Genomic DNA, 13,694 nt, shown 5'->3' on the forward strand with positions numbered 1-13,694 from the left:
AAGATGATTTAAAAATTGATCCGACATTTCGTAAGTATTATTCGAATTTTAAAAACCAACACCGTTTCCAACTTCTTTCCACAAAAGAGCTACAGAGTAACACAGTTTTATTGACTCCAAATATTTTAACAGTTTGGCATACATCAACTTTATAACTCGTCCCACCCTAATACATATGGATTTAGTTCACTTTGTTGCCTCTTCACAAATGACTCTAACGGAAAAATTCATCATTAATTGAAAGTGCACGGATACAACATAACATTGGCAGACCTTTGAACCTGAAAGAAGATACGGATAATATAAGAGAGGGTTATGGAATTGCAATAATGTAATCGAGCTGTGGTACTAGTTTTGAAGTTATGTTTATTGTCTTATACGTTTGATTAGTATAACATTAAGGGGGTGACCCCCAGTTGTGAAGCCCAATATGTCTGATGAGCCTCTACCAAAGGTGAAACATGTCACATAGTGGTGGTTGTGTGTGTTCGAATCTTCGGCTTTACTTTTTCACTTGCATCATTGGTCATTAAGCTCGACTTTAACGAGAAATTAATTTAATTTAAAATTAAAAATGATCTTCGCCCAAATAGGCAATGTTTTCAAATAAAAAAAAAAATAAAATAAAAAATGTTATTTGATGTGTCTGAGGAGCCTTCCTAAACCAAAGGCGAAACATGCATGTCACACAGTGGTGATTGTGTGGGTTCGTATCGTCGGCTTTCCTTTTTCAAAAAGCATCTTGGTCAGTAAGCTCGTCTCTAACGAGAAATTAATTAAAAAAAATATAAAAAATGTTAGGTTTTACGGAAATGGTGGAACCAAAAAGTCAAAAAAAAAAAAAAAACAAATTATCGATCGACGAAGGTTTTACGGAAATGGCTTATAAAATTTACGTTTTTTTTAAGCGATGAAGGCCTATTTTTTGATGTCCTTGAAGAGCCCGCAAAATTATATGTCAATTGGTTTATTAGTCACGGTGCTCTTGAAACAATTTTAAATGGAAGGTGCTTACACCTCGAACGTTTTTACGTATTCTGAAACTACAATGTTAATAGATGAGAAAAATCAAAAAACAAAAAAAAAAAAAATCGCCGGAGCGCTTTTTAAATAAATCGCGATTTATGTTGACATTTTTAGGGGTTGTTTAGGTTTTCATGATTTTGCTTAGAAACCGCAAGTCCTATCAAAATAGGTCTAAAGAAAATGTTGTAGCTATAAAAATTCTCTACAAGATCGACCTTTATGGTATTTTCGTAGTTTTTACCATTTTTGAGATATAGAAGTTCAAATTGGGACAATGCACTGACTGTATCGCCCCCTTATAAAACAATGTCATGTAGGGTGCGCCATAACTAACTTTTGATGAAAACCGCTTACACAGGGAAAATTTTTGTAAATTCTGAAACAGCAGTGTTCATAGATGAGAAAAATCCAAAAACAAGGAAAAATCGCTGTAGGGATTTTTAAATAAATCGCGGTCAAAATTCACATTTTTAGGTGTTTTTTTTTAGGTTTTCACGATTTGGCTTGGAAACCGCAAGTCCAATGGAGCTAAAGAAAATGTTGTAGCTGTGAAAATTCTCTAGAGGATTGACGTTTATCATTTGTTCCCAGCATGTACCATTTTTGAGATAAAGAAGCTCAGTTTACATTTTTAGGTTTTTTTGTTAGGGTTTCGCGATTTCGCTTGAATACGGTAAGTCTTATCGACATGGGACCTGAGAAAATCTTAAAGCCGTGAAAATTCTCTACAAGACTGGCTTAAGTAACTTATCCTAAGTTGTAACATTTTTTTAGATATATAAGTTTAAGTTGGGAATTTGCAGTCATGACATTGTTTTATAAGAATTTAATTGATTTTGAATTGTCCCAATTTGAACTTCTATATCTCAAAAACGGTAAAACCGATGAGAATATTATAAAAGTCAATCTTGTAGAGAATTTTCATAGCTACAACATTTTTTTTAGTCCCATTTTGATAGGAATTGCGGTCTCTAAGCAAAATCGCGAAAACCTAAACAACCCCTAAAAATGTTAATTTAAATCGCGATTTTTTTGTTTTTTGATTGTTCTCATCTATAAACATTGTAGTTTCAGAATCCGCAAAAACTTCCGAGGTGTAAGCACCTTCCATTTAAAATTGTTTCAAGAGCACCGTGTAGTTTTTGAGCTAAAACATATTTAAAGTTTTCAGAAAAATACATTTTAAGTTTCTATGCTACATACAAATGACAATGAATTTTTCCCTTCCAACACTCATACACTGGTCTGCGAAATAATAGAGCCACAGTTGTCACTAATGCATTAAACTTCTCCACGCATTGTATCTGGTTGCTCCAAAAATTAGAAACCTCGTCTTGTATTTGGTGGTTCCTATTGTTTTTCACCTAGCCATTGTCTTTGGCGGCCCTAAAATTAAAAAAAAAAATCATGCCCTGCTATTGTGACTTCTATTTTTCTTTTTTTTTTTTAAACAAACGCTTCGTCGTTGGCGGCTTCAAAATTAAAACAATCCACGCCTTGTCTTTGGCGTCTCCAAAATTAAAAAAAAAATCCTAGTCTTGTCCTTGGTGACTCCTTTTTTTAACCACGCCATGTCACTTCACGACAAATCCACGTCTTTTTTTGGTGACTCTTTTTTTTTAACCCACGCCTTGTCTGGGTGGCTCCTATTTTTTATACCCTCCACCATATGGGGGGTATAATTAAATTTGTCATTCCGTTTGTAACACATCGAAATATTCGTCGGAGACCCTATAACGTATATATATATTATTGATCAGCATAAAATTCTATGTCGATTTAACCATGTCCGTCTGTCTGTTGAAATCAAGATACAGCTCGCAATTTTAAAGATAGCGAGGCAATATTTGTTACAGAAGGTTTTATTACTTGCAGGATGGTTGGTATTGAAAATGGGATCTATCGGTCCACGTTTTGATATAGCCCCCATAGAACGGTACCTCCCGATATTCGGTATTTTGAAGGTTTTAGCTTCATTATCCCACCAAAATGACTGAAATTTGGTATTTAGTTATCGTTGGGTGTATAGAACTTTCCACCTGGAATTTGTTGGTATAGGTTCACGCCTTCATATAGCCTCCATAGAACGGTACCTCCCGATATTCGGTATTTTGAAGGTTTTAGCTTCATTATCCCATCAAAATGGTTGAAATTTTGTAATTAGTTTTCGTTGAGTGCATGAAACGTTCCACCTAAAATTTTTTGGTATTGGTCCACGCCTTAAAATAGTCTTCATAGAACGGTACCTCCCGATATTCGGTATTTTAAAGGTTTTAGCTTCATTATCCCATCAAAATGGCTGAAATTTGGTATTTAGTTATCGTTGGGTGTATAGAACTTTCCTCCTGAAATTTGTTGGTATAGGTTCACGCCTTCATATAGCTCCCAAAGAACAGTACCTTCCGATTTTCGTAATTCTGAAGATTGTGACGTGAATATCCCACCGAAATGACTGAAATTTGTTATTTAGTCTTCCATGGGGTTATCAAATATTCCAGAAAAGAATTATTAGTCTTCTTATATCCCCCATAGAAGCATACCACTTGATTTTTGGTCTTTTTTACGTTTTAGCCACATTATCTTACATATATATTGGTATTTGTCTTCTTCATAAACGAAAGGAAACTAATTGTTCCATTTTACTTCAATACAACTCGTGGTGGAGGGTATAACAAGTTCGCCCATGCCGAACTTAACGTCGTTCTTACTTGTTTAACCCAATTTTGTCTTTGGCAGCTCCAATTTAAAAAAAAAATCCAAACCGCGTCTTTGTCGGCTTCAAAAATTTAAAAAAAATCCAAGTCTTTCCTTTGGTGACTCCTAATTTTTTTAACCCACGCATTGTCTTTTGCGGCTCCAAAATCCACGCCATTTCTTTGGTGATTCATATTTTTTAAATCCAAGAATTGTCTTTGGGGACTCTTTTTTTAAATCCACGCCTTGTCTTTGGCGGCTCCAAAATTAAAAAAAAATCTACGCCTTTTCTTTAGTGACTCCTATTTTTTAAATCCACAACTTGATATTGGCGGTTCCAAACTTAAAAAAAATCAACGTCATTTCTTTAGTGTCTCCTATTTTTTAAATCCACGCCCTGTCGTTGGCGGCTCCAAAATTAAAAAATCCAAGCCTCGTTTTGGCGACTCCAAAATTAAAAAAAAAAATCTACGCCTTTTCTTTAGTGACTCCTATTTTTTTCAAACCAGGCCTTGTCTTTGGGGACTCCTTTTTTAAATCCACGTCTTGATTTTGGCGGCTCCAAAATTAAAGAAAATCTACGCCTTTTCTTTAGTAACTATTTTTTTTTTTTAAATCGACGTCTTGATTTTGGCGGCTCCAAAATTAAAAAAAATCTCCTTTTCTTTAGTGACTGCTATTTTTAAATCCATGCCTTGTCCTTGGTAACTCCTATTTTTTTTTTACAAAATCCACGCCTTGTCTTTTTTGGTGGCTCCACGCCTTGTCTTTGGCGGCTCCTATTTTTTACAAAACCCACGCCTTGGCTTTGGTGGTTCCTAATTTTTTTTTACAAAATCCACGCCTTGGCTTTGGTGGTTTCAAATTTTTTTTACAAAATCCACGCCTTGGCTTTGGTGGCTCCTATTTTTTTTACAAAATCCACGCCTTTGTTTTGGTTGCTCCTATTTAAAAAACCCACGACTTGTTGCTCCAAAAATTTTAAAAGTGTCCACGCCTATATTCTATTTTTGTTTTACAAAATCCACGCCTTTGTTTTGGTTGCTCCTATTTAAAAAAACCCACGACTTGTTGCTCCAAAAATTTTAAAAGTGTCCACGCCTATATTCTATTTTTGTTTTACAAAATCCACGCCTTGTCTTTGCTGGCTCCTATTTTTTAATCCGCGCCTTGTCTTTGGTGGCTTCTATTTTTTTAATCCAAGCCTTGTCTTTGGGTTTCTATTTTTTTTTTATTCACGCCTTTTTTAATCCTGTTTTTTTTTTTACAAAATCTACGCCTTGGCTTTGGTGGCTCCTATTTTTTAATACACGCCCTTTTTAATCCTATTTTTTGAAAAATCCACGCCACGGCTTTGGTGGCTCTTATTAAAAAAAAAACCCCACAACTTGTTGCCCCTAAAAAATTTAAAAATTATCTACTCCTATTGTTGTCTTTGGTGGCTCCTAAAATTTTAAAAATGTCCACGCCTATTTTCTTTTGTGGCTCCTAAAAGTTATTCTTGTTTTTTGTTGTGGCTCCTAATTTTTACAAAATTTGCGCCATGTTTCTTTTATTGTGGCTCTGAAAATTTTTAAAAATATCCACGCCTATTTTTACTATATCCAATCCGTGTCCTTTTTGGTGGCTCCTAAAAATTTTTACGACATCCACGCCTTGTTTTTTATTGCGGCTCCTAATTTTTTACAAAATCCACGTCTTGTCTTTTTTGGTGGCTCCTAATTTTTACAAAATCCACTCCTTGTCTTTTTTGGTGGCTCCACGCCTTGTCATCGATGGCTCCTGTTGTTTGTTTTTAAAATCCACGCCTGGTATTTGGAGGTTCCTATTTTCCGTTTTGGGAGGTACCTTTGGAAGTGATCCATTACTGAGTCTCTATGAGATCTGGATTTGAATAATCAAAGCAGAGGCATATGTTTTACTGGCTAATATAAACAGGAAATGTAAGTCAAGATAAGAAGCTTAACCAACGCAGGAACTTGTAATGTCCTGTAAAAAGTTTCAGGCTACGTTGACGGTGATATCCACAAATAGAGAGCGGACGAAACAGACTCAGTTGCGATTGAATTTAATGAAGAAATTTCATACTTTGTAATATTTTAGTTTTACACAAATAATAAATTCTTTTTATTTTGCAATGTCTTGCATTTTTATTGCATCTTTGAACTGCATAAAAACACATTCCGAAGAGTATCTTTTAACGCCATCTAAAGCACTGGATCAAAACACGTGCTTTGGATGCAAATTGGATTGCATCCTATTTCATCCTAAAGGGTTAGTTAAAATGCGATTCCAAAGTGATAGTTAAAATGCAGTGCTAATGGAGTGCATTATTCAGTAGTCACGCTCTTGTAAAAATCATGAGTGAAAATGCATAATTTGATGCACTTCCAAATCACTTGTACATATGATTTAACTGCATCTTTGGAGGCAAACTTTTTCCTTTGGTAAGAATCATTTTATTTGTGCTTTTTTCTTAAATATAAAAGCTTCATCATGAAATAGTTCCCAATAACAGTGGGAATGAAACAATAATTAATCCCCAGAACCAACTCAAATATCCGAAGTTGAGGATTAGATAATCATTTGCATTTAATAATAACTTCCTATATACTCCACCTCACTTTCTCATTTTTCCCCGGCTTAAATTCCCTTTAGATAACCCTCAGCCTAAAATGCTGCTTTACTTTTCACACAAAAACAAAATCTATTTACACATGACTTTCCATGAAAAAGTATTCCCTCTTTGTCAAAATTCGAATATCAATCCTTAAAAAAAGCTGGAGAAGTTTCCAAAGTACCATCCCTAACAGCAGACTCCCTAATGAGTTGTTCTTCACTTTTTGCCATACCAACTGTTATTTTTGTTGTTGTTCTTCTTCTTCTTCTTACATATCTTCTGTTTGCAGCATATGTATGTCGGTAATGTGTGTGGCTGCTGAGTTCAGCTGAGATTTGTGACCTTCCATTTGTTGTTGGAAGAAGATGAAACAAATGTCCTTTATGTTTTTTTTTTCTAGGCTGTTACCTCCAAATGTAAGCCAACCGTAACAAAGCAAACTACACTTTTTTATGTTGATTCATAGCCTCCCACATGGAAGAGAAAAGGGGGAGGGGTGGTGAAATTTAGTATGTTGAGCAGGCAGCGGCATGCTCTAAAAATATTCTATTGAAAAATATTTGTAACACTTAGCATTGCTGTTGTTGTTGCCATACAACGGACCATAAGGATGGTGGTTGTGACGTTGATGATGTCCTTAACGCCGCTTTTGTATTTCTCTGCTTCTTCTTCGTCTCTTAAGTGTTTTTGGGTGCTTTGCTGTTTGTTGCTGTTCTTGTAGCAGAACATCATCATTTCCACTCTAATAAACTTTTATCACATTTTGTTTTCTGTTTTATTTTTGTAGTTTTTTTCTCTTCTTTTTGCATAAGAAGTCGTCGGCATGGCTTAAGGATTTGTCTGTCTGTAGTTAGAATATCAGAGGTAAATTGAAAAAAGAAATGGAAATTTATAAAACAAATCTGGAAAAAATAAAGTACGTATTATCAATTCCCTTTTATTATCACTTGTTTTTATATGGCTGACTCTCCTACTCAGCTGGAGGAATATATCTTGCGGCCACTATTCAAACTTTAAGCTACTACTATTGTCATTTGACTGTTGTTGACATACCACCATAGTTGGTCGTGGTGCTGCTGCTCCTGACACCTACCCATTATAAAAACAAAACTCAGCTGCTCTACTACGCTTGTGGGTGGATGACTGCAACAGCAGCTGCGACACCACCCTCCATTGTTTGATTTTGGTAGTTGTCACTTGCGAAAGAGGGCCATGATAGCATGTACCATAGCTCGTTGTTATTGTTGCTGTTAAAACAAAAATGCCATTCATCCATCCAAACATCGATTGATCCAAAAGACCGAACGAACGACCAACCGACCTCCATATGGCTATGGCGTTAGCTTTCTGCCGTTTGTTTGCTTCGAATAGCAAACAAATCTGCTTTTTTGTTGCTTGCTAAGCAAACATGAACTGCCGTTTGTTGCCTTAACCTCGTTGCCATATTCATAATAATAATGGATGGATGGTTGGCCTGGTTGACATGACATCAGTCACTCCAATTTGATGGATTTTTTCTTTTTTACAAAATAATATTTTGTTGTGTTCTGATTAAGTGATAACACTTGAACTGATTTGCCCACATAATAGCTATGTGCAGGGACAGAGTCTTCATTGTGAATGGGTCCAAACTTGTTTGTCTATGTAAGCAGGGAGGCCATCTTTATGAGAAACTGGGTTCAGAACCAGACCGGTATATACGAGGAGCTTCAGGAGCTGGAGCTTCACATCCATCTTGATGGTGAGAGAACAGAGAGCGTTTTTCAAGACTTTCTTGGTTTTAAGTGGACGGAGACAGGTGAAGTGTTAACTAGTAGTCATTTCAGTAAGATTTCGCTTTAGTTTCCAGAATACTACAACTGTCAGGTCACTGGATCACAAACTATGTTCTTATATGCCATAATTAAGATCTCACTGCTCTCTCGATCTTAACTGACACTAGTGTCAGTTTTAGTTCCACACAAATCGGGACTAGTCGCCCAGTGTGCAATAAGATAGACCAGTCTAATTACTAAATTAAATGGGTAGTAACTTTCTCACTGCTGAGAGCGAGTAGATCGAACAGTAGTGGGATTCTCTAACTCATGTTTTGGTTACCGACAAAAATCTTTAAAATTAATGAAATTTTTCGGTAGGTTAACAACCAAAAAAGTTGTCGCTAAATCCTACCGATAGCAACAGTGTTGTCAACTTTTATTGATATTTTTAGTTAATAATTTTGCATTTTAATTTTAACGATTTTTATCGGTAACCAAAAAATGAGTTACAGAATTCCACTACAGACCACTATAGAATTGAGATTTTCCAATTTTCCACCTTCGGTGTCAGATAAGGTAATTGAGGTCAATAGACCCTGACTTTAGTAGAGCGATTCTGTAACAAGAATTAAGGACAATTATCGATAACTGGAAAATTTTATTTGCTTACAATTTCGATAATTAACGAAATTTGTCGGTAAGTTACCGACCAAAATAAAGTTGTCGATAACATCTACCGATACCGCAAGTGTTGTCAACTTTTATTTCCAATTTTCATTCAAAATTTTCCGTTTTATTTTAACGGACTTTTGTGAGTAACCTCAAAAAAATTACAAAATACCACTGCAGGTCCTGTGACCAGTAGTGCAATTCACTAAATCATTTTTTGAGTTACCGACAAAAATCGGTAAACTTAAAACTCAAAATTAAGAATGAAAGGTTCAAATAAAAGTTGATAAAAAAATGAGTTAGAGAATCGCACTACTGGAGTCAATAATAATTGACCTGGAGTTAAAAATCATTCACCTGGTGTAAGTAAACATTGACAACGAGTCATTCACCTGGTGTCAGTAAACATTGACAAGGAGTCAATGGTCATTGATTGGTCAAAAGACATTGACAGGAGGTCAATAATCATTGAAATTGGCTCAAAAATTATTGATGGGGGTGAATAATCATGGACCACGAGTCAAAATATTGACTTGGACTCAATAATCATTGATCTGGTGTCAATAATCATTGACCTGGAGTCAATAGACATTAAATCCATGTCAAAAGACTAACTCCAGGTCAAAAGACAATGATATGGGATCAATAGTTATTAATCTGGACCCAAGAATCATTGACCTGGAGTGAATAGTCATTGCCCTTGGGTTAATAGTCATTGACATAGGGTCAATTATCATTTTCTAGGAGTCCATGAGGCCAACATTAAATCCATGCCAAAAGTCTAACTCCAGGTCAAATGTGATGGGATCAATAGTTATCAACCTGGGCCTAAGAATCATTGACTTGGGGCCAATAGTCATTGCCGTAGGGTTAATTGTCATTGATATAGGGTCAATAGCCATTGGTCAATTATCAGTGTCAAGGTGTCATCGTTTAGGAGATCAGGTGTCAACAGTCATTGCCGTAGGTAGGGTCAATAATAATTATCCTGAGATCAAAAGACATTGGTATGGGTCAATAGACATGAAATTGGGGCCAATAGTCAATGACTTGATGTCAGTGATTAATAATGAATGATTGACGAGGGTCAATAGTAATGGACCAGAAGCCAATTAGTTATTGATTATACGTCAGTTAGCCGCTATCCATGAGACAAGAGTCATAATAATAAAATACTATTTATTTGCCTGGAGTCAATAGACATTGACCTCGAGTCAATATACATGGACCTGGGGTCAATAGTTCTTTACCTCGGATCAATATACATTTACCTGGAGACTATATACACTGGCAGTTGAAAATAATTGACCTGGAGTTCAAAATCATAGACATGGTATCAATAGACATTGACCAGTAGTCAATAGTCTTTGACAGGAGGTCAATAATTATTGAGTGGGGTTCAACAGTAATTAAGCCGGGGTGAATAATTAGTGACCAATAGCCAAATATTGACATTGACTCAATAATCATTGACCTGGTGTCAATATTCATTGATATGGCGTGAATAGACATTGACGAGAAGCCAATAGTCATTGATTGATCAATAGATATTAAACTGGAATCAAGAATAATTGACCAGGATCAATAGTCATTGCCGTGGTATCAATCATCATTGTCCTTGAGTCAATTACCATTGACCTGGGGTCAATAATCATTGATATGTGGTCAATACCATTGACCTAGCATCAATATCATGGACCTAGGGCCAATAATCATTAGCCTGGGATCAATAGTCATTGACCTGGGGTCAACAATTTTTGACCTGGGGTCAATATCAACATCATTGCTAAAGGTGGCTAAGAAATAAGTGGTGGTGATAAACATTCAACAGAATAAACATGCGTCATAAGTAATTGCCTAAGTATAAAGTCATTGACATGGCGTCAATGGTCATTGACCAGAGGCTAATAGTCATTGACTAAAGCTCAATAGTCTCAATAACCATTTATCTGGCCTCAATAATCATTGATCAGGGATCAATAGCCATTGATCAGACGTAAATAGTCATTAATCCGGGGTCAGTAGTCATTGGCCAGGCGTTAATAGTCATTGACAAGGCATAATAGTCATTGACCAAAGGTCAATAGTCACTGTTTATAGCTTAATAGTTATTGATCAGGAGTCAATAATCATTGATCATGAATAAACTATCATTGATCGGGGTACAATAGTCATTGATCAAGCGTAAGCAGCCATTGACAAGGCTTCAATAGTCATTGGGCAAAAGTCAGAAGTCATTGGCTATAGCTTAATAGTTATTGATCAGGAGTCAATAATCATTGATCATGAATCAACTATCATTGATTGGGGTACAATAGTCATTGATCAGGGGTAAGTAGTTATTGACCAGTCGCAAACAATTATTGACAAAGCTGCAATAGTCATTGACCAAAGGTCAATAATCATTGACCAAAGGTCAATAATCATTGACCAAAGGTCAATAGTCATTGACCGATGGTCAAAAGTCATTGACCGATGGTCAAAAGTCATTGACCGATGGTCAAAAGTCATTGACCAAAGGTCAATAGTCATTGACCAAAGTTCAATAGTCATTGACCAAAGGTCAATAATCATTGACCAAAGGTCAATAATCATTGACCAAAGGTCAATAATCATTGACCAAAGGTCAATAGTCATTGACCAAAGGTCAATAATCATTGACCAAAGGTCAATAGTCATTGACCAAAGGTCAATAATCATTGACCAAAGGTCAATAATCATTGACCAAAGGTAAATAGTCATTGACCAAAGGTCAATAATCATTGACCAAAGGTCAATAGTCATTGACCGATGGTCAAAAGTCATTGACCAAAGGTCAATAGTCATTGACCAAAGATCAATAGTCAGTGACCAGAGGTCAATAGTCATTGACCAAAAGTCAATAGTCATTGACCAAAAGTCAATAGTCATTGACCAAAGGTCAATAGTCATTGACCAAAGGTCAATAGTCATTGACCAAAGGTAAATAGTCATTGACCTAAGGTCAATAGTCATTGACCAAAAGTCAATAGTCATTGACCAAAAGTCAATAGTCATTGACCAAAGGTCAATAGGCATTGACCAAAGGTCAATAGGCATTGACCAAAGGTCAATAGGCATTGACCAGAGGTCAATAATTATTGACCAAAGGTCAATAGTCATTGACCAAAGGTCAATAGTTATTGGTCAGGAATCAAATAATCATTGATCAGGGGTAAACAGTTATTGATCAAAGGTCACCATGTGCTGATATTGATTTACGAGGCATAAAAAGTCATTGATCAGGAGTCAATTGTCATTAACCATAAATGACCACGTCTAAACAGTGATTGACCGAAAAACTGTGGAAATTATCAGAGACCAAACGTCATTAACTTGAAGATAATGCAATTATTTGTTATGAAAAAATATTGATTCATAATATCTCTAATTTTGAAAAGTAGACCTCAGGCCCGTCAATGGTGACGTACTGGTCTGAGAGACCGAGTTTTCGAATAAATTTAATCACAGTAAAATTTGCGTCACCGTTGGCTGGTTAATGAAAATCTGTGGGAAAACATCTCTAGGACTTGTTTTCTCAAAAACAGGTTCAATGTTGGTAAGTTCTGCTAATGATTAGGAAAAACAAGTGTCATTATTAATGTCATTCAAATGCATTGCCATCCATGCTTGGAAGCGTTAGGACTAGACACCTTGTAGCAACATTACAACAACGATTTTTTAATACTTACCCCTCAAACTTTAGCCATAGTGGTGGAGAAGGCGTTTGTTGTTATTGTTCAGTGTCCCCATTTTCCACCCATAAATGGTAAATTGCCTTTAAACAAAGATAATAATGATAATAATAATAGTAATGGTAATGATAGGTTTTTTTATATTTACTTGTCCCTTTTTCTTGTAACTCGGTGTCTAATTTCCATTGGTTTCATGTAAAATTTACTGATAGTTGCGACACAGGTGGCATTTAATGTTGGGGATGGGTGGCCTGGTGTCGTTGGGGATGCCGAGGTTAGAGTTTTGTATGGATGTTCTAAAGGTTATTTCTGATTGATAGGTTCTCAGGTGTTAGTATGAGGCATAATTGTTATTGCATATAAATTAAGGAATGACCCGATGGTATTAGAGCTGTTTCAAGTATTTTGTGAGAGAAAATGTCTATATAGACGAAATATCTAATATCAATTATAAATGACATCCACAACCAAAAAGTGTTTTTTGCCCTCAAAAATAACTATTTCTTATCTTTTATTATTTTCCTCCAGATTTTGCATTTTTCCTACTTTCATATTTGTTTCATTGTCGCTATTTTATTTTTGAAAAATAAATATTTATTTTTTTCCATGCAAATCCCAATGTAAACATTAAAAATAATAAAAATGTGAAAAACAAAACGAAAAAAACAACACAAAACTACACATGCTCGATTATTTACATAGATTTTTGCCGCCATAAACAAAAAAGCTCAGTGAGAATACAACAACCAGGTTTCCATCCCTCCCATCTTCTGTTGACCGACCCAGCAAAACCTGCAATGCGAAAAAACGCAAATGTGTTTGTTTTTTTGTAGTTCGACCAACAGCTGTAGCAGAATGCATTTGAAAACTCGTATTCTCTCTCCTCAATTCTTGTTATGGCAGATCAAAAGGAAACGACGGGGGCTGGTATTTTCCCAGCAAACCAATCGTACCGACTTCGTAACGAAATCGGAACAAAATGTCGGACGTATCGTCCGAAATCGTAACGATATCTTAACGAAAGTTGTATGAAGTGGTTGACATAATTTCGGAACAAAATGTCGCAGCGACATCGGATCGATTTCGGTCCGATTTCGTAACGAAATCTGAAGAAAATCCTTAAGAAATTCGGAAAGGAAATTTCTATCCGACATTCGTTCCGAAATCTGAACGAAATCGGTACAAAATCTGAACTATTTCCTCTCCGAAAAATCG

At 35.8% G+C, this 13,694-nt stretch overlaps 2 protein-coding genes and 1 long non-coding RNA gene across 5 annotated transcripts in view; 2 read left to right on the forward strand and 1 right to left on the reverse strand.

Annotated features, from left to right (window-relative positions):
• The window catches only part of rdx (BTB/POZ and MATH domain-containing protein rdx), a 373,257-nt gene that overhangs the window by 77,806 nt on the left and 281,757 nt on the right, over positions 1-13,694 (forward strand). The window lies entirely within an intron of this gene.
• The window catches only part of LOC141402777 (uncharacterized), a 45,143-nt gene that overhangs the window by 33 nt on the left and 31,416 nt on the right, over positions 1-13,694 (forward strand). The window lies entirely within an intron of this gene.
• Positions 16-13,188, reverse strand: LOC141402801 (uncharacterized). Its single transcript, XR_012412727.1, has 4 exons — positions 13,178-13,188; positions 12,628-12,788; positions 12,477-12,562; positions 16-281 (listed from the first exon to the last, which is right to left on the reverse strand). It is a non-coding gene; the product is annotated as an uncharacterized lncRNA (long non-coding RNA).

Source organism: Musca autumnalis, unplaced genomic scaffold, assembly GCF_047663935.1.
Source record: "Musca autumnalis isolate F117 unplaced genomic scaffold, ASM4766393v1 scaffold_1, whole genome shotgun sequence".
Lineage (NCBI taxonomy): Eukaryota > Metazoa > Arthropoda > Insecta > Diptera > Muscidae > Musca > Musca autumnalis.